At 38.9% G+C, this 22,934-nt stretch overlaps 1 protein-coding gene and 1 long non-coding RNA gene across 6 annotated transcripts in view; one reads left to right on the top strand and one right to left on the bottom strand.

Moving 5' to 3' along the window:
* The window catches only part of tenm2b (teneurin transmembrane protein 2b), a 312,231-nt gene that overhangs the window by 115,596 nt on the left and 173,701 nt on the right, over positions 1-22,934 (top strand). The window lies entirely within an intron of this gene.
* LOC131369037 (uncharacterized) lies at positions 15,780-21,555 on the bottom strand. The gene is made up of 3 exons (XR_009207229.1): positions 21,532-21,555; positions 21,214-21,344; positions 15,780-19,761 (listed from the first exon to the last, which is right to left on the bottom strand). It is a non-coding gene; the product is annotated as an uncharacterized LOC131369037 (long non-coding RNA).

Raw genomic sequence — 22,934 nt, 5'->3', positions numbered from 1 at the left:
CGCGACGTATGAATGCCGTCCCTTATGAATTTTTGCCTTAAGAATTGAAATTTTGCAAGAAATTTGCATTGGCATACGAAGCATTTTCGAAGCATGCGTTCAAAAGCTAGGTGATTTTTCGGGTGTTTTTTTGTTGACAGATTGGTGGAGTGGGTGGTCTGTTCTATTTTTAGCCCAAGCTTGGTGGCACGACTTCCTGTGAGGACCCTTGACATGGAGTGCTTGGCTTGGGTCATTGTAAGCAGCCATACAGTTTATATACGCTTCGTATTGGTCATATTTTTAGGTGGCTGAAACGGATTATCTGCATTTACATTATTTCTTATGGGAAAATTCGTTTCGCAATACAAAGAGCTCGCCTCCAGAACGAATTCAATTCGTATGCCAAGGTTCCACCGTATAAATTTAAAGGCCTGGGCAATTCCCATGATCCTTTGCTCATAATTTTGTCACCCGAGAATCAATCACAAGACCGACTAAACAATCTATCCTCATTTATAGTCTTTATTCCTTCACGTCTACGGCGATGACGAATCCACGCCGTTATTTTTGGCCCCGTTACAGAACCTCTTCTTGCTTATCATTATCTCATTATCCTTGTCTAGTTTTAGCTTGGTAGCCGAACTCCTTTTCTCTCTCGAGCATTGCCGAGCCCTTTTGTTTTGCCTGACGGAGTAGTTTTAATAAAAACCATAAACCTGCACCTGCGTCCTTCTGTTCACCTTAATGACAGCGATCCATAAGAATCACAGCAATATAAGTCTCATTACAGCAATAATAAAATTACTTTTGTGCAAAAAAAAAGATCACATAATAAAATACATGCAGCTACTTATTACAGAAATGGAAACGTCGTCTTGTCGGGTCTTTAGAAAAACTCATTGTTTCCTTAATATCTTATTCTTTTTGCTTGAATAAAGCTAACATTTATTCTGGCATGAGGATGTAAGGTAACTGCAGCTAAATCTAACTCTGCTTCTAAGCTAACTAGCTAGGTTAACTATCCATCTATCCATTTTCTATACCCGCTTTATTCCTAATTAGGGTCACGGGGGTCTGCTGGAGCCTATCCCAGCACACATTGGGCGAAATGTAGGGGTACACCCTGGACAGGTCACCAGTCCATCACAGGGCCACACATATAGACAGACAACCACACACACACTCCTATGGGCAATTTAGAATTCTAGGTTAACTAACTCCAATTTAATAAATTTAACAAGCTATATGATTGAACTAGGCTAAGGAATGCTGTTGTTCTAGTCAAGCTAGCTAAATAACTAGATTTCAAAGCCAATAAAGATGATAAACGCTGTATTTCTAAACTTTGCTGTATAAAGTGAGTGACAATTCTGGCGAGATATGATCAAATATTCTGTTTATTTTTCTACAAGTGGAAAAATAAGAAGCCGGAAAGAGCTACATTAAAAAGTAAAGTTTGTCATCTCTGCTGATGATGATAGCTCTACTGTAGTAACGCTTTAGAACCAGGAAGTGGAATTTTACATAGCGAACCCAGACAACTGGAATGATAAACACAGTCCCAGAGATCGACCCTGGAACTACTTGAATAAGATTTTAAAAAACGAATCTTTATTAAAACTAATCTCACACTACATTTAATAAAAATAAATAAATAAATAAAATAAAATATGCTAGACATGTTTTTTTTTTTTTTTTTTTTACAAAACTGAGGTATTCTCAGTAGCAGCTTCTCCTCACATCAATTCTCGCTACATATCCTATAGCTATTTTGGATTTATCGGGAGAATTAATGTCAAAATAAAGCTAAAAATTGGATTAATATATTTGTGCAGCTCTGTCATCGACCCTTTATCACCCGTCAGCTCCAGCTTTCATCTTCCTTTCACACATTTTCTGTAAAATCTACAGAACTTCTGAGAGAGAAAAAAAGTTTCAAAGTTTAAGCCACACAAAATTTGACATTACTGTCTTATATAACCTTCACACAACCTTCATTTATACAGTAAAACTCTATTTTTAGTTTAGAAATACAGCCTTTATAGGCTTTCTAATTTAGTTAGCTAGCTATCTTGAGTAGCACAACAACATTCCTTAGCTTATCAATCATTTAGCAACGATTTAGCCTTGTTAAATTTGCAGCAGGAGTCAGCTTAGAAGCACAGTTAGCTTAGCTGCAGGTAGCTAGCATTACATATAAACTAGGCATTTTCCCCCCTCTAATCATTACTACTGTCTTAGTAGCACAATAGCTAACTGGCTAACTGTAAGAGCTTCGTACCTTTCAGGCTTTCAGAGGTTTTTTTTTTCTTCCTGACAGCACAAGGAGTCTGACAAATAAAAGTGAAAATGGATGCTTAACATTTGACTCGCTATGCTTTTGTTTTTTCTGAGGGCTGTAGACGCTTGTGTGGCAGGGGGGTGAAGAGCTGCAGGCTAAAAAACAAAACAAAATAGCAGTCAGTCAGTTCCTAGGCATTTGGTGCACTGTAGTAGACAGTACAATGATTCCTTACAGCAGCTTTAAGAGCAAGATGTTTATCAAAAATGAAGCTCTGCTAATTTCAAATCAATGAAATCAGGTCTACGCTAATGTCCGAGTGCTATGGCAGAGTCAGAATCTGGGTGGTTTTGTACTATACAGACAAAATAGCGTAGTAGTAGCATCACGGAGCGTCTGCACTGCTACCACTCGACACATGATGTGCTGTGGGGAGACGTGAAGCAGCCTGTGGAGCTCTTAGTGTCACTTCCAGAGAGAGAGAGAGCGTGTCAGTCGCACACCGGACACGGGACACACACAGGTTCAGACACATACGCATGCGCATCATTACACAGACAGACTCAGAGGCCGGACGTTTTTCTCTGACGAGCCGCGCTGTCAGAAACGCTGCTAACGGCTCAGAAGCCCGGCCTACTCTGCCTGCCTCACCTTGACGACGGCCAGAGAGGAAATCTGATCGTTACCTATGAATTATTGATTTTCTGCAAGGGTACCTCTGTGGTTATCAGTGATGTTTGCAACAATGTGTTTCCAGGACTGGGAGAGGAGAGAAGAAAAACATCGCCTAAAATATATAGTGGTTTCCAAGCTGGGTGACACACATATGCAAACACCACACACACACACACACACACACATGAGGTGTAACACTACCCAATATTTAAATGCAACAATTGCAACGATATTCATTTCCTGCATCTGTGCCATAGGTTTCAATTTTCTTCTGGTTTCTATTAAAATAAAATATTTGTGTTCTATTATAATATAAAAGGATAAATATAGCTTTGTGTGATCAGTGATCAGTTCAGCAGCATTTAACGAAACAAAATTTGTGCATTCGAATGCAAGCAAATCAATTAAATATTACCCGTCTGCCCCGCCTTTTCCCATCGCAAAAGCCCCAAAAATGACCTGTATGTAGCTCAAAAAGTTCAGGACAGACAGGCACCTTAACTGATTTTTACCACCTTGTTGCTAAACTATCCCAAATTGGTGTAAAAAAAACAAAAAACCTGGCAACCTTCCTGGTTTGAATCTGAAGGGGACGTGTCTAAAGTCACCCAGCTCTTACTCACAAGCTCAGATGTCTTTCTGAATCCTGCGTTCTCCTTCATACCAAGTCTCTGGGAACGGCCAAAGTGCAGTCTTTAAGCGGGAATTATGTTTTATATCAGCAGGTGGAGTGTGTGTGCTACGCTTATGCAAAGGAATTAGCGCCCAAGCTAGTATGTTGGTATATAAGATCGATTCAATATGTGGAAATATCTAATCAAGAGCCTTGTGTTGAATGATAGATGATACACTATCTCGTTAAACTTTAATATTGCCTTCATCAACTTACATTTTATCTACTTTTTTATTCAGCTGAGCAGTTGGAGGTTAAGGGCCTTTTCTCAAGAGCCCAGCAGTAGCAGCCTGGCAGACCTGAGATTTAAACTCACAACCTTCTGATCAGGAGAACATCTAAACCTCTGATATACCACTTCCCCTATCTGGAAGCAGACTGGAGGATGCGCTGACTAATGGCTAGGGTGTTTGCAGCTGTGTCTTACCTCCAGGTTTCAATTCCTGCTCTGTGTATGTGAAGTTTGCATTTTCTTCCTCTGCTTCGAGAGTTTCCTCCAGGTACCTCAGTTTCCTCCCCCAGTCCAAAGACATGTGTTTTAGGCTGATTGCCATCTCTGAATTGACTGTAGTGTGTGATTTTGCCCTGCGATGGACCTGTACCCTGTTTAGGGTGTCTCTTCCCATCTGCCCCATGGCCCCTGTGATAGACTCCAGGCTCACTGCAACCCTGCATGGGATAAGCTGTTCAGAAAATGGGTGCATGGATGGATGGATGGATGGATGGATGGATGGATGGATAAATGGTTGGATGGATGGAACCAGACTGGAGTACTCAGTAATCTTTGTGTGGATTGTATATCATCTCTGAGAGAGATACATCGTCTGAAGCACTGAACACGGATCCGTATAATAATACTTTCCAAGCTTAGTATTTCATAGTACTGTAGACAAGGATTGATATAAACATACACCAAAAACTGGAAGATGAGGAAAAGCCAGATATGGAAGTGAAGATGTCTGCTATATCCGTATCTGAGTTACCGAGTTTTCATTTCATCTCGGATTCTTGCTCTTTATAGCTGTTGACAATATAATTACTAACAATGACATATAATTACTAAGATATATAATTGGCATATACTAACTAATATAGAATTGTCAACCTTAATTATATATGCTAGAATTATATACCATCTATGGCCTTTCAAAGAAAATATATCAAATACACAATAAAATTCACTCGGAAATCCTTAAACTTAACAAATGTGGAATCGTCATTTTAATAAGCAATAAGCGAAAATAACCCATGTTTTAATAAAAAGCTCACAAGTTCAGCTGCTGATGCTTTGTTCATTTTCTTGTGAAGTTTGGATTGCGGTGCTGTGGCACAGTCTCAGGTCTTCAGATCTTAAGGTCTGTACGCTGAAGTAGAATATGAATAAACCATGTTAGAGATAAGACACATCGTGACCTCAGTATTCTAAAAGTTCTATACTGCCATTCATTTTTAATCCAGTTAGAACTTTATATAACACTAAGGTCATGAGCTCCATTTTTTTTTTCCCCTTCTGAGTCAGAGTGACTCAGCCAGTTAAAACTAATTCCGCTTCATTTAAAATTAATGTCATATCAATAGGTCCATTTATATCTATTATGGACATGGGTTTGTTTGATATTTCCATATTTCTAATCATTTTTTCGATTACAGTGTCATGAAATTTGGCCTTGCGTTTGCCAACGTTGTAATAATAATTACCTTCTGTCACTTGACCTTGATGAAAAGAGGAGATGGAGAGGAGACAGCAAGCCAAATGCTCGTGAGCACAGTATGGGCTGTGTTCAGAACGTGTGTGTTTCCTGAATAGTGCTGTCAGTAGGAGGTTTTCTCCCTGAGTGTGGTCTGCACGGTCAAAGACGTTCTCTCGTTTCAGGCGTTTTTGCATTCGTAGGTATGAATCTAACACCGTTGAAACGATGGCCAGGTGCTTGAGTCACCTGGCTGCTGATTACATGACATATATTCTCCGAGTTCCAGTCGGTCTGTTGAGTTTCAGCTGTGAATAAGCACCAAGATAGACGGTCGAAGACATCTGCGGACCTTTCACTGTGCGAAATCGCACATTTTTAAATAACGTCCACCAGGCCGTGGACGGCTCCCCGCCCCATCTCCGCAGAAGCTCTCGCCTCCCGAAGATGCTGCTAGTGAGGGACTTAATTAACCAGCGAGATTCTGTGACACATTTCAGTGTGGCTGCAAATCATTAGCGGCATATCGAGGGTCTCTTGAGTCGAGTTCGCAGTGCCTGTTTACGGTGCCTGTACCCCCACGCCATGTGACGAGCAGCTTGTCCCAGCACTCGCCGTCGTCCTGTAAGGGCTTACAGATGACACGTGGCAGTGCGAGGCTCCTTACATCTCGAACTGAAAGAGTAATATAGGCAGGGACAGATTGAGCGTAAATGTCACTGTTTGATATGCTTTCATGAGTGTTCTGGCCCTTACTTACAGGAGGTGAAGAGCAATCCTTTACAGATGTCACTGCAAAGGACAAGGAAAAGTAATTGCTTTGTTTTGTTTTTCCTCACATTTCAGAACAGAGCTCTGACTCACAATATCGATGCTTATTTTTCTGCCGCCATCCTTGAATGGCTCATTTAAACAAGCACACTCTGCAGCCTCAGGTCTAGTCTTAGGTGTATTATACATTTTGAGATGCTTTTTTGCTCACCACGGTTGTAAAGAGTGTTTATTTTAGCTACTTCCTTCCAGGTCAAACCTATCAAACTATTATCCTCTGATGTCTCTCATCAGTAAGATGTTTCTCACTGCAGATCTGCCGCTTACTCACTGGATGCTTTCACCATTTACCTTTCTGTGTAAACCGTTATTGGTGTTGTTGAAAATTGCAGAAAATTCGCTGAAATAGTCCAACCAGCCTGTTTGGCACCAAATAACCACATCACGGTTAAAGTCACTGCAATAACACTGCAGGGTTTGTTTTTGCTTCTAAAGGTTGATGTAAACATTGAAGCTTCATGAAAGAAGCTAAGGTACTAGCCGAAACAGTATGAGCAGAAACAATGAAGTCAGCTCTACATTCATACACCTGAGTCTCCCTAAACATGTTGTTCTGCTCTAATAGAACATCACCAACATTATTCAGGTTCGATAGCACACGTGGAAAAAGTATTTGCATTTTATAAGCATTGAACTACAGTTAAGGACCATACAGAATGTAATGAAAAAAATAATGGTTGAAGTCCTGACCTCAGAAGAAGTATTAAGTGGCTGAGAAACCCATTGACCCCAGAATGCATGCTTGTGTTTCCATGGCTGTCATGTTAGTCATTTTAGTTAGTCAAGACCCACACCTCTTCACAGCCTGCTAACATGCTAATATTAATTATTATTATGTATATAAAAGGAAAGCGAGTGCACTTGTGACCATTAATCATTATGAGATTTTGTGTGTTTGTAGTGTTATATAGAGTGCCGGAAAGTGATGTCACTGGTTGCTAAAGCTAGCAATACTTGGCATGCTAGGTCACAGTTTTGTATTTATGGGCAGGAAGTGGGTGGGGCGTAAATCATGCGTAAATCATATGTAATGCTTTTAATATCGCTTCAAAGTTCAGAAGTGTTTCAGTAGAGATTCCAGCTGCCGTTTTAAGCGCATGATTTGTTTGTTCATTCACACCACCTCGAAGTGCTCGAGGATGAAGGCCCCGTTTTAGGTGTTGCAGGCAAGCATCATGTGATATTTTTTAATCTAATATGGGCAGCTGCTGGATGTCAGTGGAGGTAAATCACCAGCGGAGTGACATGGGAGAACTTAAGAAGATTGAATACAAGTTAGGTTAATGCGTTTTAAATCAGCTACGAGGAACTAATGGCTCATGCAGGAACACCAGCTAGGAAGGAAATCATCTCTGGAGATGACGAGGAAGTGAATAATCACCTCAGTGATCGATTCCTCCTGATGTTTTAGGGATATTCATGATTTAATAAAGATTAGGCCAAGCCTAAGAAGTGCAAATAAAAGCAACAAGTATACACTTATAGAAAAGGAAAGGTACTATACTGCTTTTGTACTTTTAGTATATATAGATTTCACCTGGAAAGGTGCCTATAGTGTATCTTTAAAGCTATAAACAGTAATTATGGTCTAATAAAGTACTTTTTTAAAGGTACACTCTATAGAGAAAGATAGATACTGTATTAACATGCCAGCAACAAGATACGGTACAGATTAATATCCTTTATTAGCATTTAAGGCACATCAGGATGCATTGTGGTGGCTTTGGCTGCAAGAATGATGAGATATATACTCAGCATATTGCAGGTCACGGCACCAACACACCAACTGTTAAGTGTCCAAAAAGGGTTTTTTATTGGTTTTCCTAACTGAATCTGAAACCAGAGGGTATGTGTTTCAATATCAAAAAATATTGTTATAAAAATTTTATAAAATTTGTTTATTATAAAATATGTGTGCAATATAAAAATTCTGCTGTGGATTTCAGCTGCACATTTGAGTTGATTTGTTGCGTTGAGTTGTGTTAATATTATTTGAGTGGAATATTGGTAGAATATTTGAGTGAATTTATTTGACTTATTTTTGTTTTCTGTTGAGTTGATTTGATTTCAGTTTGATTTGAATACACTGGAGTTTATTTTAATTTTTTTTTTAGCTGAGTTGAGTTGATTTAAATTGAGTTGATTTGGATGTTAGTTGATCGGAGTTGCGTTGGATTGATTCGACTGTATTTAAGTGGGGTTGATTTGAGTTGTGTTTATTTGATTTGAAGTGTGCTGATTTGAGTTTATTTGAATTGGGTTGAGTTTGTCTGAGTTGGAATGAGTTGTGTAGATTTGAGTCGGGTTAAGTTTTAGTCGATTGGAGTTGCCTTGGGTTGATTTGACTTAAGTTGTGTTTACTTGAATTAAATTGGGTTAATTTGAGTCAATTTGAGTTGAGTTTATTTGATTTGAGTTGGGTTAATTTGAGTTTATTTGAGTTGTGGTTATTTGAGTTTAGTAGAGTTGGGTTGATTTGAGTTCATTTGAGGGGTTAATCTGAGTTGAGTTCATTTGAGTTGGGTTGATTTGAGTTTATTTGAGGGTTTGAATTGAGTTCGGTTAATGTGAGTTGAGTTAATTTGAGTTTATTTGACGGGTTGATTTGAGTTGAGTTAATGTGAGTTGAGTCAATTTGAGTTTATTTGACTTGGGTTGATTTGACTTGAGTTAATGTGAGTTGAGTCAATTTGAGTTATTTGACTTGAGTTGATTTCAGTTGAGTTAATGTGAGTTGAGTCAATTTGAGTTTATTTGACTTGGGTTGATTTGAGTTGAGTTAATGTGAGTTGAGTCAATTTGACTTTATTTGACTTGGGTTGATTTGAGTTGAGTTAATGTGAGTTGGGTTAATTTGTCTTTATTTGACTTGGGTTGATTTGAGTTGAGTTAATGTGAGTTGGGTTAATTTGTCTTTATTTGACTTGGGTTGATTTGAGTTGAGTTAATGTGAGTTGGGTTAATTTGTCTTTATTTGACTTGGGTTGATTTGAGTTGAGTTAATGTGAGTTGGGTTAATTTGTCTTTATTTGACTTGGGTTGATTTGAGTTGAGTTAATGTGAGTTGGGTTGATTTGAGTTTATTTAAGTTGGGTTGATTTGGGGTTGGTTTGAGTTAGCGGGCTGAAGCTGTTGGCAATATTGGTGATACCTTTTGCAAGAGGACAGGAATATCTGCATGTTTCTAGATAGCACCTCCCCCACACTCATACTGGGCTCTATTTTAAAGATGCGGTCTCTGACTTCCTGTTTTGACAACATTTCTGAATGTACGAGTTCAGTGTTTGCGTCTGCAGCCATCCATGTCCTCATGCAAATGTTTTTCTTCCTCCCCTCATATGTCAGATGCTAATTAGTAAGTATCTAATTAGTGTTAGTAGATTAATCACTCTTGGGAGAGGTGACTGTGGGGGGTTAGTGGGATGTGACAGGATGGGGTGTGCCAATGAGACTTGAGCAATGTGATGAAGGTGCTAGAACCGTTACATTTCACCAATCAAATTGGGGAAAAAAAAGAGTCGAAAGTGAGTGACGAATATCTGTTGGATGCGAAGATAGAATTTTTTTTTGCTGTGTTTGAGGAAATGAGGTTAAAAGGTAGTACAAACATTTGTGGCATTTCCAAAATGATCACTGAAGCATCGCTGGAGGTCAGTAGTTATGATTTTCACAGTTTTGACTGTTAAAATAGCATTTAGTGCAAGTCCCCAAGGAAGTGGAGATTATGATTATTTGAATATAGTGTTTATCTGACTGACCCATGCCTGATTCTTTCTCGCATCCTAATGAGTATGCATGGCATGTCTCGTATAAAAGCCAGGAAACCGGATTTGAAATGATATTAAAGACAGCCTAAGAAGCACAGAGACTCTTTGGTCCATCTGTAGAACAGGGAATATATTATCAGGGTTGTTTTTTTTCCCCCCTCTGTCTTCTGGTGAGAATGAATTTCACAGTCTCCTTGATGAAATCGAAATTCTGTCTGTAATGGATGATTATTCAGCAAAGCACAATGTGACATTTTTCTTTCCAATGAGAGATCTTTACGTAGGACGTAACTGAACATGGGCAAAAAATTCATTCTCCTTTCCTTGCAGTAGTTCTCTAATGAATTGTAAAGAACTGATGACGATACTTCTTTATAAAGTCAAAAGAAAGAAGGAAAGAAAGCATGTAATGTTTTTCTCTACACATTTTTATAGGTTTGCGACATTATTTTTTTTCCTTTCAGATTGCTGCTGGGGAGTTTGACAAAAAAGATTCTTGGCCTGCTAATGAATTGTGCCATCTTTTGAAACATTTATTGCTACTAAGATAGAAGAAATGTGCAGAAATTCTAATTACGTGTGCAAATAACCATGGCGCTGACTCAATTCTACAGGACTTTTGCCACTGGCAAGTTGGAAGTAATTGACTATGTGTGAGGACATTCAATCTCTTGGCTAGCAGCGATGTAACATGCCAAGACGAGCTGCTGCACCACTAGTTTTACAGATAGCCCTTGGCACAATGGTATAGCAAGACAGGGGATTGTCTGTTCTGTTGTGAGCTTAATTAGAGGAATGCAAAGCAAGGAAATAACGCTGGAGGAAAGAGATACTTCATGCTTGGGAATACTGAGGGCAGGACGAGTGTGTAACTGATTGTAATTGGCATAGGTTAATATCCAGAAAATAGCCTGCAACTAGATGACTCGACTAAGCCAGGAATCAGAAGTGGAGCTGGTCCACATGCTGTAGATGAGCCAGAGGCACAAACCTGTGCAGTTATTAACCAATCCCTGTGACAGCCTGCAGGGGGAAAGGGATAGACACTGAAGGGAGTGAAACGCACTCTGATAGGATTTCCAGCCTTTTCTTTTATTGGGTTCTTAAAGTCTATTGTTGTCAAGACACTTACGTACATCTGATTATCTGTTTTCAAATTCATGTCTGATGGAGTACAACCTTGATTTCCATCCACTGTAGTGTATTTGCCGTGGGTGATCAAATCAAGCCCTGGGATGAACTGGTGTCCAATCTACACCCGGTATTCCCCAGTGATCCACTACAACTCGGCACTCATTCACTTGGTCTGCATTGTACCAAAGATTCGTCTTTGTTGGCTAGAAGAAGGAATTGCTTCTGGTCAGACATTGTCTGGGGAAAAAAGAAAACATGAATATTATTTATACAAAGTCAAATGAGACCAAGAACATATTCACTGAGGCCACTGGGCAAGTCCAACTGTGACTTCCAGTCATTCAAAATGGAACTTAACAAACCAATCCAAAGCAGTCCAGAACTGATGTCTGATTTATTGTACCCTTGATATCAAATGACTGTGTTTGCCCATGGTGATGGAATCAGGCCCTGTGTTGGACTGACATCCTGTCCAGGAAGTTCTTCCACTTTATGCTCATAAAAGGTCAACATAATGATGATGATGATGATGATTATTATTATTATTATTATTATTATTATAATTACTACGATTCCTCAGAATTTACCCATTACAACCATCAACTGAACACAATCCCTTAAATTTTCTTTAACATTTGTTCCCCAATTTTGCTAATTTTACCCACCTAGCAGCCATGTCTTCCCTATCATATCACAGCCATGACCTTGGAGGAACTCCTTCTAAGACACTGAAACTGCCATAACGTTCTCAAAGGAACCCGCTATCCGCCCTCTTCCGCATACCTACTCTCCCAGCTCACGAACACCTACGACCGGCTGTGACATCCGACCTCATTGTCTCCCGATGTTTAATACCGTTGTACTAGCTGCCATGCTGATCATGAGAAACACCATTAAACACGGTTTCTGTTAGAAATCTATTAGCTACTTACACGCTGAGGATAAAGACATCAAGGTGACTTTTATTATATGTTTTACTGACGGAAGAAAAAAGAAACAGTAGATTGATTTTATTTCAAGTTGTCATTTTGCCCTCTGTATTTGATCATTTTCTTTTCAGTGGAAGGGTTTAAGGTGTTTTATTGCTTTACGACTATTACTAGCCGTCTTGATTGACGCTAGATGATTAAATGAAATCTTCTGAATGCCACCAACACTTCCAGCACTTCCAGTGTATCTGACATCCAGTCAAAGTACACGAGCGTGTCACGCTTATCTGTTTAATAAGTCCACCTCATGCTGGGATTTTATTTTGCGTGTTACCTGAAACGAGTTCCTGACTACCGAGGCATGACTATCTCACCTTCACTGCTTAGCCTCTTAACCCAGCGTCAAACTACTCAGTAATCTCAGTCGTCAGTATCCATATCTACACACCGAACCCGGAGGAAGCACAACTGCACAGGTTTTGACGAAAGCAAGGCTTCACGCCGTATTAATAATTGACAGCTTCTGATTGTAATCATAATGAAAGCACACGCAATCACCCACCTACAGATCTCTAACCGCTAGTTTATGTACGCGAGAGTGAAAACACAGTTTAGGTTTTAGCGCCAAGAAATCACCAGCGATTGTTTTCATCTCGTCGCTCGGGAAACCGCATCGTTTTCAGGGTTTCCAGTTCGAGATCGGTGTTATTGTTCAGGGTTTTGTTCTCACCTTCCTGTCCTTCCTTTTCGGCTCCAGACGTTTGTTCCATACAAAAGAGATAAATTGCCGTGGCCACTTGATCAAATCTTTGCACAGAGGAAAATAAAAAGAAATGCAATTTGAGATTTCGGAGTACATGACACTTTCAAGTTTAATAGTATTTACAAGGCAGAGCTGAAATCGGTTTGTTTTTTCCAGCAAATGATTAGAATTTCATTCACTATGTTGTTAGAAATCATTAAAAAAGGTGTCAAATAATTATTATTATTATTATTATTATTATTATTATTATTATTATTCATCTTACATTTTAAATAAAAGATTGTCACATAGCATCCATGAAAAGATTTTCAGTGCTTACAACAATATCACAAATGCTGTAAGAATTGTAAGAAAATAAATCAACCATCAAAACCTTTATTTTTTATTTCATCAATAAATTAACGTCAGTTTTAAAGCATTCCTTTTTTTCTACTCATCACCATCATTAACTTTAAATTTAAATGAAGCAGCTTATCAGTGGACTGGAGCTAAGATTAGACTGTGTGTGTGTGTGTGTGTGTGTGTGTGTGTTTTGATCCCACAAATGCCCATTGCTTGTAGAAAACTCGAGACAAACTCAGGCATAAGTCTATCTCTTGCGTCAAGCCCGTGTTTGTCCTTGCACCTTCCCGAATTCAATAGACGCCATTCTGGACTTTATTATCCGTCTGTAGAAGGACATGGCACAGCATATTTTCTCTCTTCTTTTTTTTTTTTTTAACTCCGCTTTCTTGCAATGCTCGCAAAAAAAAAAAAAAAATGACAAAGGAGTTTTGTTTGAAACAACGAGGTAGGAAATGTGTTGAGCTGACGATTTGGAGTGTGTAAAGTTTTTCCTTTTTAACACTGGCAAATCGACTTGCAAAAAAAAACAAAAAAAACAACAACAACAAGCTTGTCTGGTAGATACGACCCTGTGAAGAGGAAGTAGAGGAGCTGCGCGAACATTAGAGAAGCAGAAAGACAAAAGGAAAGCAAATGGAGTAAATGCTAAAGAATTGTAATGAGCTCAGTTTAATATGATGACGGCAGACAGAGGGTTTAGAAGCCAGTGTGAGATGTGACGTGTGCTCTGGGAGGAGATTTCATAAACCTGTTACTAAGAGCCTTATGTAGCTTTTACGTGTTGATGTAATATAACGGCTATAGAGGTATAATAACAGTTTACGTTTGGTCATGTGAGTAGTTCTATTTAACAGATTTAACATAATCAAACAGATATATAGATAGATAGATAGATAGATAGATAGATAGATAGATAGATAGATAGATAGATAGATAGATAGATAGATAGATAGATAGATAGATAGATAGATAGATAGATAGATAGACAGACAAAAGGACGGACAGATTACACAGGAAAATAGATAGTTAGGCAGATGGACGGACAGACAGACAGACAGACAGACAGACAGACAGACAGACAGACAGACAGACAGACAGACAGACAGACAGATAGATAGATAGATAGATAGATAGATAGATAGATAGATAGACAAAAGGACGGACAGATTACACAGGAAAATAGATAGTTAGGCAGATGGACGGACAGACAGATAGACAGACAGACAGACAGACAGACAGACAGACAGATAGATAGATAGATAGATAGATAGATAGATAGATAGATAGATAGATAGATAGATAGATAGATAGACGGACGGACAGACAGATAGACAAACAAATAAACAGATAGATACATAGAAGTCAAAAAGTACAAAAGTAATGTTATTATAATAAAAACAGCAATAATAATAATAATAATAATAATAATAATCCATAATTTTTAAATGCAGCTCAACGTGTTTGACATATAAAAACATAAAACCACATTTCAAAACGTCTGCCATTATTTACTTTTACATATTTAAATATTTAATTATTAAATACGAATTGTTTAACTTTTTCATAATTCTCCCCCCAAACTGAAATACTTTTGAAATATTTTTTTCTGTGAAATGTGTTTGAATCTGTTTACATAATTAACTTCTAAAGCATTTATTTATTCATTCATTCATTTATTACATTATTACCAGTGCTTGTTATAGATAACGGTAATTAAATGGTGGTTCTCTGAGACTTGATTAAAGTAAGTATTATTTATAGCTTGAAGAAGTCTGAAGAAGTTGATTATTTTTCTATATTATGTTTCGGCTCTGTCGTTAATTTGGCTGTAAGGCAGATCACAGATTTATATTAATGCACTCGTTCTAATACAATGTCGTTTCTATAGAAACTGCTCATTCACAGCGAGCGGGATTTGTATAGAGCAAAATTCATCTGTATACAATAGACATGAATGATTGTGTAACTGAGGTGGGGAAAACATCCTGAAGACAGTGTTTACATGACATTTAGGGAAGGAGTTTCCCGGGAGAGTCTGTGAGCTTCTGGAGATTCTCAAGGATATGACAAGCTGTGTGTGTGTGTGTGTGTGTGTGTGTGTGTTTGTTTTTGCTGGTGTGGAAATTAATTGATCACAGGAACAAACTTGTCTCACAGATGGATAGATGGATGGATGGATAGATGGATGGATGGATGGATGGAACTTCAGATGGATAAACATCCAATGTTTTGCTTTTTAATAAATTAAAATGGTATTTTTTGGACTAACTACTATGGTATAAAAGGAATAATAATAATTAAATAAACAAAAATAGAATTAATTAAAGTAAAAATTAGTTAATGGGTTTAATTTATTTAAAAAAAAAAATAAACAGACTCAGTATATGTTAAGAAAAAGGACAGTAATATATTAAGCTGTGCTTTCTGACCATTTCATCTAAATATTTTTTTTCTTCACCATATTGCTGAAAAGGCTTATAAAGAAAGATTTTTTTATTATTTTTTTATATTAGATTTTGATTAGTAAACCATGTGTTCATATTTATTTATTTACTTATTTATTTATTTTCAATTATGGTTTATTAACATGTATAACATCTATTTAATCTATTTTAGTATGCTATAGAACATTACCAAAAAAAAGTTAAATTGCATATTTTTCTTTTTTTTTCTTCTTTTATTCTTATACATAAATTGTTAAACGAGTCGTGTATCATTTCATTCCCTCGGAATAATAAAAAAAAACAAAAAAACACTGTCAGTGTGAAGATGTGTGAAGAGCTATAAACGTTCTTGGTTGCTCTGGGGATCAGTCAGCACTTACAGATAAAAAGCCTACAGTCCACTTGATGTTCATCACTGCCTTATTTAGACTGTGGGTTAAATATAGATTAATAGCACCAGGAGATGGAAGCTGAGCATCTGCACATGTACAGAAGTGAGGTGAAAGATCTCGCCGTACGCCGCGTTGCTGGAGCGAGAAGGTGGCGTAGTTTACGTCAGCTACGCTGTTTATGTTTTCGTATTTAATTTATTGGAAGCCTTAAGACCAGGACAAAAGGGCAAATAATAGCGGGGAGCCCACAGCCCTGATCTAGCCGGTACCCTGTAGGAACAGGAAGTCCCACATATGGGAGAGGAATGAGAGCAGCAGGTCTTCACTGGTCACTTGGAGCCCGGTGGCCATCGAGCGACAGAGTGGCAGCTTGGAGCTTCACAGGATTGTTGGCTGCTGCTGCCCCTTCCCATGTCCCTCACAAATGGCAAGGTGCTGTGGATCTCATTTCTCAGGAGCTGTGACAGTTGCTGAGGGTTCATATGGCGTGCACCTGAGCACCTACACAAGCGCCGCCATCCAAGCCCTGTCAGATCGCTAACTTCCACGCTGCTTTGTAATGCTAATAGCGTCCACGAAGGAATTCACCGAAGGAAAAAATAAAAGTGTTTCCATTCCAACTTGTCACCACATTTCACGCACAAGCTTGAGTCAAGTTCTCGCTTTCCTCTCCCTGTTATTTCCCTCATGAACATTCTCTGCCACGTCCCACGTTTCTCTCAGCCAGGCCGAGCTCTGAGCATCTGCCATGTGCCCGGAAAAAGAGGAGACGCTGAGGTGTGCAAATCAAGCGTGCGAACTCGTTCCTCCGACGCCGGAAAAAATCTTCTGTCACGACGTCAAACCATCGCTTCATCTTTAAAGAACTAGTTCTTTTTCTTTAAGAATAAAAAATCTGAAAAATTGTGTGAAACAATTTATTTATCTGTTACTGATCCTGCTTAGTTATATTCAAGTCAACATCCATCTAGTCCATCCAAACTTAGTCTTTACATTCAGGCCATGAGCCCATAAACAAGATATTTATTAAGAAAACTTTGTCAACGTCACAAGGATGAGGCGGCAGGAGAAAACATCAGGAAATCATAAGTTTGAATCCCAACCATGCCACAAAAGACTACCTCAGGGCTAGACGACTGGATCAGAGCATCTCCAAAACTGCAGCTCTTGTGGGGTGTTCCCGGTCTGCAGTGGTCAGTATCTATCAAAAGTGGTCCAAGGAAGGAACAGTGGTGAACCGTCGACAGGGTCATGGGCGTCCAAGCCTCACTGATGCATGTGGGGAGTGAAGGCTGGCCCGTGTGATCCGATCCAACAGACGAACTACTGTTGCTCAAATTGCTGAAGAAGTTAATGCTGTTTCTGATAGACAGAAAGGTGTCCGAATACACAGTGCATCACAGGTCAGCAAAAGGGGGGACCAACACGATATTAGGCGGGCGGTCATAATGTTATTCCTGATCTGTGTAAATAGCAAAGCACATTAAAAGTAATCGACAGGATTCACAATGAACAGCCATACACCTGTCAGCGCCCCCTAGTATTCAGACAGGGAAATGAAATGTCCCAGTCTGAAACAATCAGTCTACGAGGCATGTCTTTGGGCTGGAGGAGGAAACCCAGAGAATCCAGAGGAATCCCCCTGAAACACAGGAAGAACATGAAAGCCTTCACTTTATATAATTCGTAATGACCTCTTCCTTGAACAGAACCCAATCCAACGATCGCACATCTCCAGTGTAAACAATGTCTATAAACCTTCACATTTGTTTATGTGTCCTTAATTAACCTAGTGGAGCTCATTAAAGTGAAGCCCCAGCCTGGGTATTCTTCGTGCTGTTTTCTTCGGCGAAAATCCTTTCTTCTTGAGCATGTCGTAAACATTGGTGCTAATTAATTGCAGTCTGTTTGTGTTTTGTTGGCACCCTTTGTGCTGTTCAGATGTCCTCCGAGGCTAGCGCAGGGGCACAGCCATCTTTGCCAGATTGGGTTGATGCTTCGCCGGCCATCGATTGTTCCGCAAATCCTCCTAATAGCCTGGAATGTTATGTGTCCAAAATATTGTGGATTAAAACAGCTTCACTTCAGCATCGGATCGTGGATAATGCTCTGTCAAATCTGCAGTTAAAAAGACAATCATGGCTGACGATCTGGCCGGGGAAGAATACTACAGGTGTGAGCGAGGATCTTTTATTCTCTGAATACATAAATAGTTCTGTGAGAAGACATTCATTTCAAGCAGCCTAGAAATGCCGTATTTTTGCTAATATGTGGCTCCTTAGTGTTATATAATGAATAACACTCTACATGGTGTGCTGTTAGAAGAAAAGAAAGTCAATAATTACACATTTTTATTCATCAATAAACAACGTCATGCTTTTTAACCGGTTGTAGTTACTTTATGTTGTGGAACTTTCACCAGGAAGTAAGTTCTTTCTTTAATACATAAAGCAAAACCCAAGCTCTTTCTGCCGTGACTGATACCGGAGACCCCTTCCCTAAATGTTAAACAAACATCTCTGTATTTTCCTTTTACCATATCAATAATTATACTAAAATGAGCCTGTTGGCTTTCAGTGTGTTTTAGACGTGTGTTTGTCCCTCTGTTGGATAACCTTACACAGAGTTTTACTGGTTAAAGATCAACTTTAGATGCTTTTTAGATGAACAAGCATCTCAGAGAGCAGAAATGGGTTTGATATCAGCATTTACTTTGAGATTTTGTGTTGTTTTTTTTAACTTTTCAATGAATATCTCGCCCCTAGTAGGCTAAAATCAGAAATACTTACGAAGCACTACAAATTCTTAAAGGCTCGAGTGTCTGCTTACTTATGAGCTTCATGTTAACCACCACTGTGGAGTGAGACATGATAAAGACACTCGATGCTGAACATGGACAGGAGCAAATTTTTTCTTCTGACCGAACATATCAAAGCATACAGCAGTGCCAAACTCCGCCATTTAAATCTTAACCCATATTGAAGCTGATCCTATTAAGATATTGACCTGCCTAATTTCGAAAGGAAAAATATATATACGAATGAAATATAACGTTAAAACACATTACTTCCATTTGGCTTCTCTCTTCTTTTTTTTTTTTTTTTTTTGTCATGCAGAACAAATAGTTTAGAGCGGAAATGCTTTAGCTCTGCTGTACTGTTTGCTCATTAAAGTGATGGCAGTCAAATTAAAAATTAAAACTTTAAAACTCCCACGTGTGCAATTAGCAGTTTCTTTTCCTTTTTTTTTCTACATGAAGTGTATGGCAGGTGAGACCAGAGGAAGAGAGAGGAGTGATGATGGATAGATTGCCTCAAGGTCTGAAATGAAATTAAATGCTTGTGTTCAAGACCAGGCCAGAAGGTTGCGTGTGTGTGTGTGTGTGTGTGTGAGAGAGAGAGAGAGAGAGAGAGACATGCCTGGTGAGAAACAGACAGACTCGTGCCAGTGTCGTCCCAGACGCTTTCCAGAACTTTCCTCCCCTGTGTGAAGCAGTTTCAGCCTTCTGCAGGAGTTGAGGCGTTTGCCATGTTTTTCTCCTTTTCCAAAAACACCTACAAAACCAGACAAACACAAAGCAATCCCGCTCAGCCCCGGGCCTTCGTAAAAACAGCCGAGATGCCCTTCGGAGTGGGAGTTAGAGGGGCGGCGTGATTGAAAAGCTCTCCCAGACTCAGACACTCCCGTCCAGCATGTGTGATTAGTAGCAGCCTGGTCCGCCTTCCTATTCACAAGCTGTCAGGCTCCGTCCAGACGCCTCGCGCCCCCGTCCTTCACCTGTGTCCAACTCCATGACAGGACACGCTGGGCTTCTCAAACATATGATCCAATCTCATCCAACGCTGCCATTCGAAGCTCTGTGGAGATATACAGTATCTAAAATTCTATACATCATATAATTATCATATAATCCTTAATGGATTGTTATATCCATCGTATTTATATATTTTAATACATTTTTTTATATATTTCAGCTTGATTTTGTCCGATAAAAGAACTGCAGCTCCTCTGAGCATCGTGCAGTTTGTTTTATTTCGCATTCATTTCTGCGATCACAAAAGAAGCAGAAGTTCCACCCTACGGGACTTTCGCTGTATTTTATCAGAAATATCTCGGTGTGTATCACATTTGCTGTATATAATGCGACACCGTGTTAATAACCAGTCCGAAACAGCTTGTGATACTACCCCCGCCCACAAACCCCGCCCCCTCGTGCCCTTCTCAATGTAAGTTTTCCAGAACATCTTTTTTTTTTGCTATTTTGAAGCAAATTAGCAGGCTAAGTCGAACCGGGTTCAAGGACGGTGTGAAGCAGCAGGGTGTGGTGTGTTTAAAGCCGGGCGTCGGCGCTCTGTTCATCAGCCTGCTTAAGCTTCTTTGTGTCTGTGCAACCTAATTATCTCCACTTGTCTGCTGTATTGCATTCTGTGTGTGTCGGAAACATGGGAAATGTTTAAATGGAAAAATATGGAATCCATTAACCTTGTGGACAAGGGCCACTCGTTCTCATCTCGTTAGAGTCAAGGGGAATTGAGCAACGAAGTGAAATCTATTATTGTTTTAACGAGCCAATAATTTGTTAATTTGTTGGGGTCTTCGGTGGAAAACGCAATTTCTCATCACTATCATCTTAATTGAGTGGGTGAGCTAGGAGGAGCTTAGAGACAGATTTGGGGAAAAATAGTAATAGTAAATGTTCTCATGGGCACACACACCCACATATATACACATACACACATACTCATGCACACACAAACACACTTATACACACACACACACACACACACACACACACACGCATGCACGCAAACACAGACACACATACATACACAACACACACACCACATGCAGTCACACACACACACACAGACATCTGCATATACATACATACATACATTCATGCATGCACCCACACACATACATACATACATACATTCACACACACACACACACACACAAATATATGTACATACATACATACATACATACATTCACACACACACACACACAAATATATGTACATACATACATACATATATACATACACACAAACATATATATATATATATACACACACACACACACACGCGCAGTTCCCCTTTTCCGCGTTAAGGTGCAGCATTAAGCGTTATGTAGCAGTATGATGTGAGTCCTGCACCTTTAACGCTCATTTAAGGCACCAGTGTTGTCCTTAAGGGTATAATTACAGACATTAGAGGAGCTTTAAAGGCACACTACATTCACTTTTCCAAGAACTATAAAAACACCAAAGATACAACAAAGTGACAAGTAATGGTCCACTTTAGTACCTTCTTCAGGATTGATGGAGCTCACAGCAAGTTATAAAGCAGGAAGGAAAATATCAGCGGAAACTTCAACGCCAATTCAAACCCAGAAACATTTTCATCTGCTCTCAGGTACAGGAGGCATAGCAGGAGGGCTGAGGGTGGAAATCACAACACACTTAGTCTAGAATAATGGTGTGTAGCTGCCAGAAAAAACACACACAAACACACCACAGCAAAAACATGAAGACAACAACACAGGCAAAGCCCAGAACATGAAAATGAGCACAAAATTAAGAACGAACCAACGACACAACAAAAACGGTTCATTTAGGCACAAACCTCCAGCTCTACCCTCTCTTAGACTGACACAGACTCTAGCCAATCAGCAACAAGCATGTAACATTCAATAAGGACCGCCCCTTTTTTGTGTTAAAGGAGAAGTTCACTTCCAGAACAAATATCTACAGATAAAATCCTCACCCCTTGTCATCCAAGATGTTCATGTCTTTCTTTCTTCAGTCGTGAAGAAATGATGTTTTTTGAGGAAAACATTTCAGGATTTTTCTCCATATAGTGGACTTATGTGGATATATGGTGTCTGCGAGTTTGACCTTCCAAAATGCAGTTTAAATGCAGCTTCAATGAGCTCTAAACAATCCCAGACACACAAAAACACGACAGACAAAACCATAAACACAACACCAATAACACAACAGCAAAAATACACAACAAAACCAGAACAGAAAAAAATAAACAAACAAACAACTATACCAAAAATACTACAACAAAATCCTAAACACAAAAAAACAACAATAATAACACAACAGCAAATAAAAAAACACAACAAAAAACAAAAACAGAAAAAATAAAAAACAACCATACCAAAAACATAACATTATGCAGACAAAACCATAAACACAACACCAAAAACACAACAGCAAATAAAAAAACAACAAAACAAAACCAAAACAGAAAAAACAAACAAACAACTATACAAAAAAATTCAACAACAAAATCCTAAACAGTAGAACAACAAAAAACAACATGCAGACAAAACCATAAACACAACACAACAACAAAAACACAACAGCAAAGTAAAAAACACAACAATCCAAAACAGAAAACAAACAACAATACCAAAAATACAACAAAAACACAACGTCAAAATCCTAAACACAACAGCAGAACAACAACAACAAAAAAAAAAACATGGAAGTCAAAACCATAAACACAACACCAAAAACACAACAGCAAATTGAAAAACACAACAAAACAAAACAGAAAAAAATAAACAAACAACCATACCAAAAATACAACAACAAAAACACAACATCAAAATCCTAAACACCTAAACAACATGCAGACAAAACCATAAACACAACAGCAAATGAAAAAACACAATAAAACGAAACCACAATAGCGCTAGCTCTGGGAAACGTGTACGCGATGCTACGTACTACCTAATCAGGTCGGGAAGGTCAGACGTGAAGTAGGCGGAGCTACAGACCCAATGTTTACCCAAGTGCATTTTAAGCAAAAAACTGACACAAAGACATAGAACTCTGTGTCATTCCACACGCAACAACTTCCACACTAGTAAACACTGGGTCTTTAGCTCCGCCTACGTCATGTGTGACCTTCCCACATGATTACATAGTACGTAGCATCACCGACGTTTCGGTTCTGATAGAGTGTGTTTTATTTCTTTTTGTGTTGTTTGTTTGTTTTGTTGTGTTTTTCAA

The sequence above is a fragment of the Hemibagrus wyckioides genome, linkage group LG18, assembly GCF_019097595.1.
Source record: "Hemibagrus wyckioides isolate EC202008001 linkage group LG18, SWU_Hwy_1.0, whole genome shotgun sequence".
NCBI classification, from domain to species: domain Eukaryota; kingdom Metazoa; phylum Chordata; class Actinopteri; order Siluriformes; family Bagridae; genus Hemibagrus; species Hemibagrus wyckioides.
The sequence above is the reverse complement of the archived record's forward strand: the minus strand, read 5'-3'. Positions and strand labels throughout refer to the sequence as shown.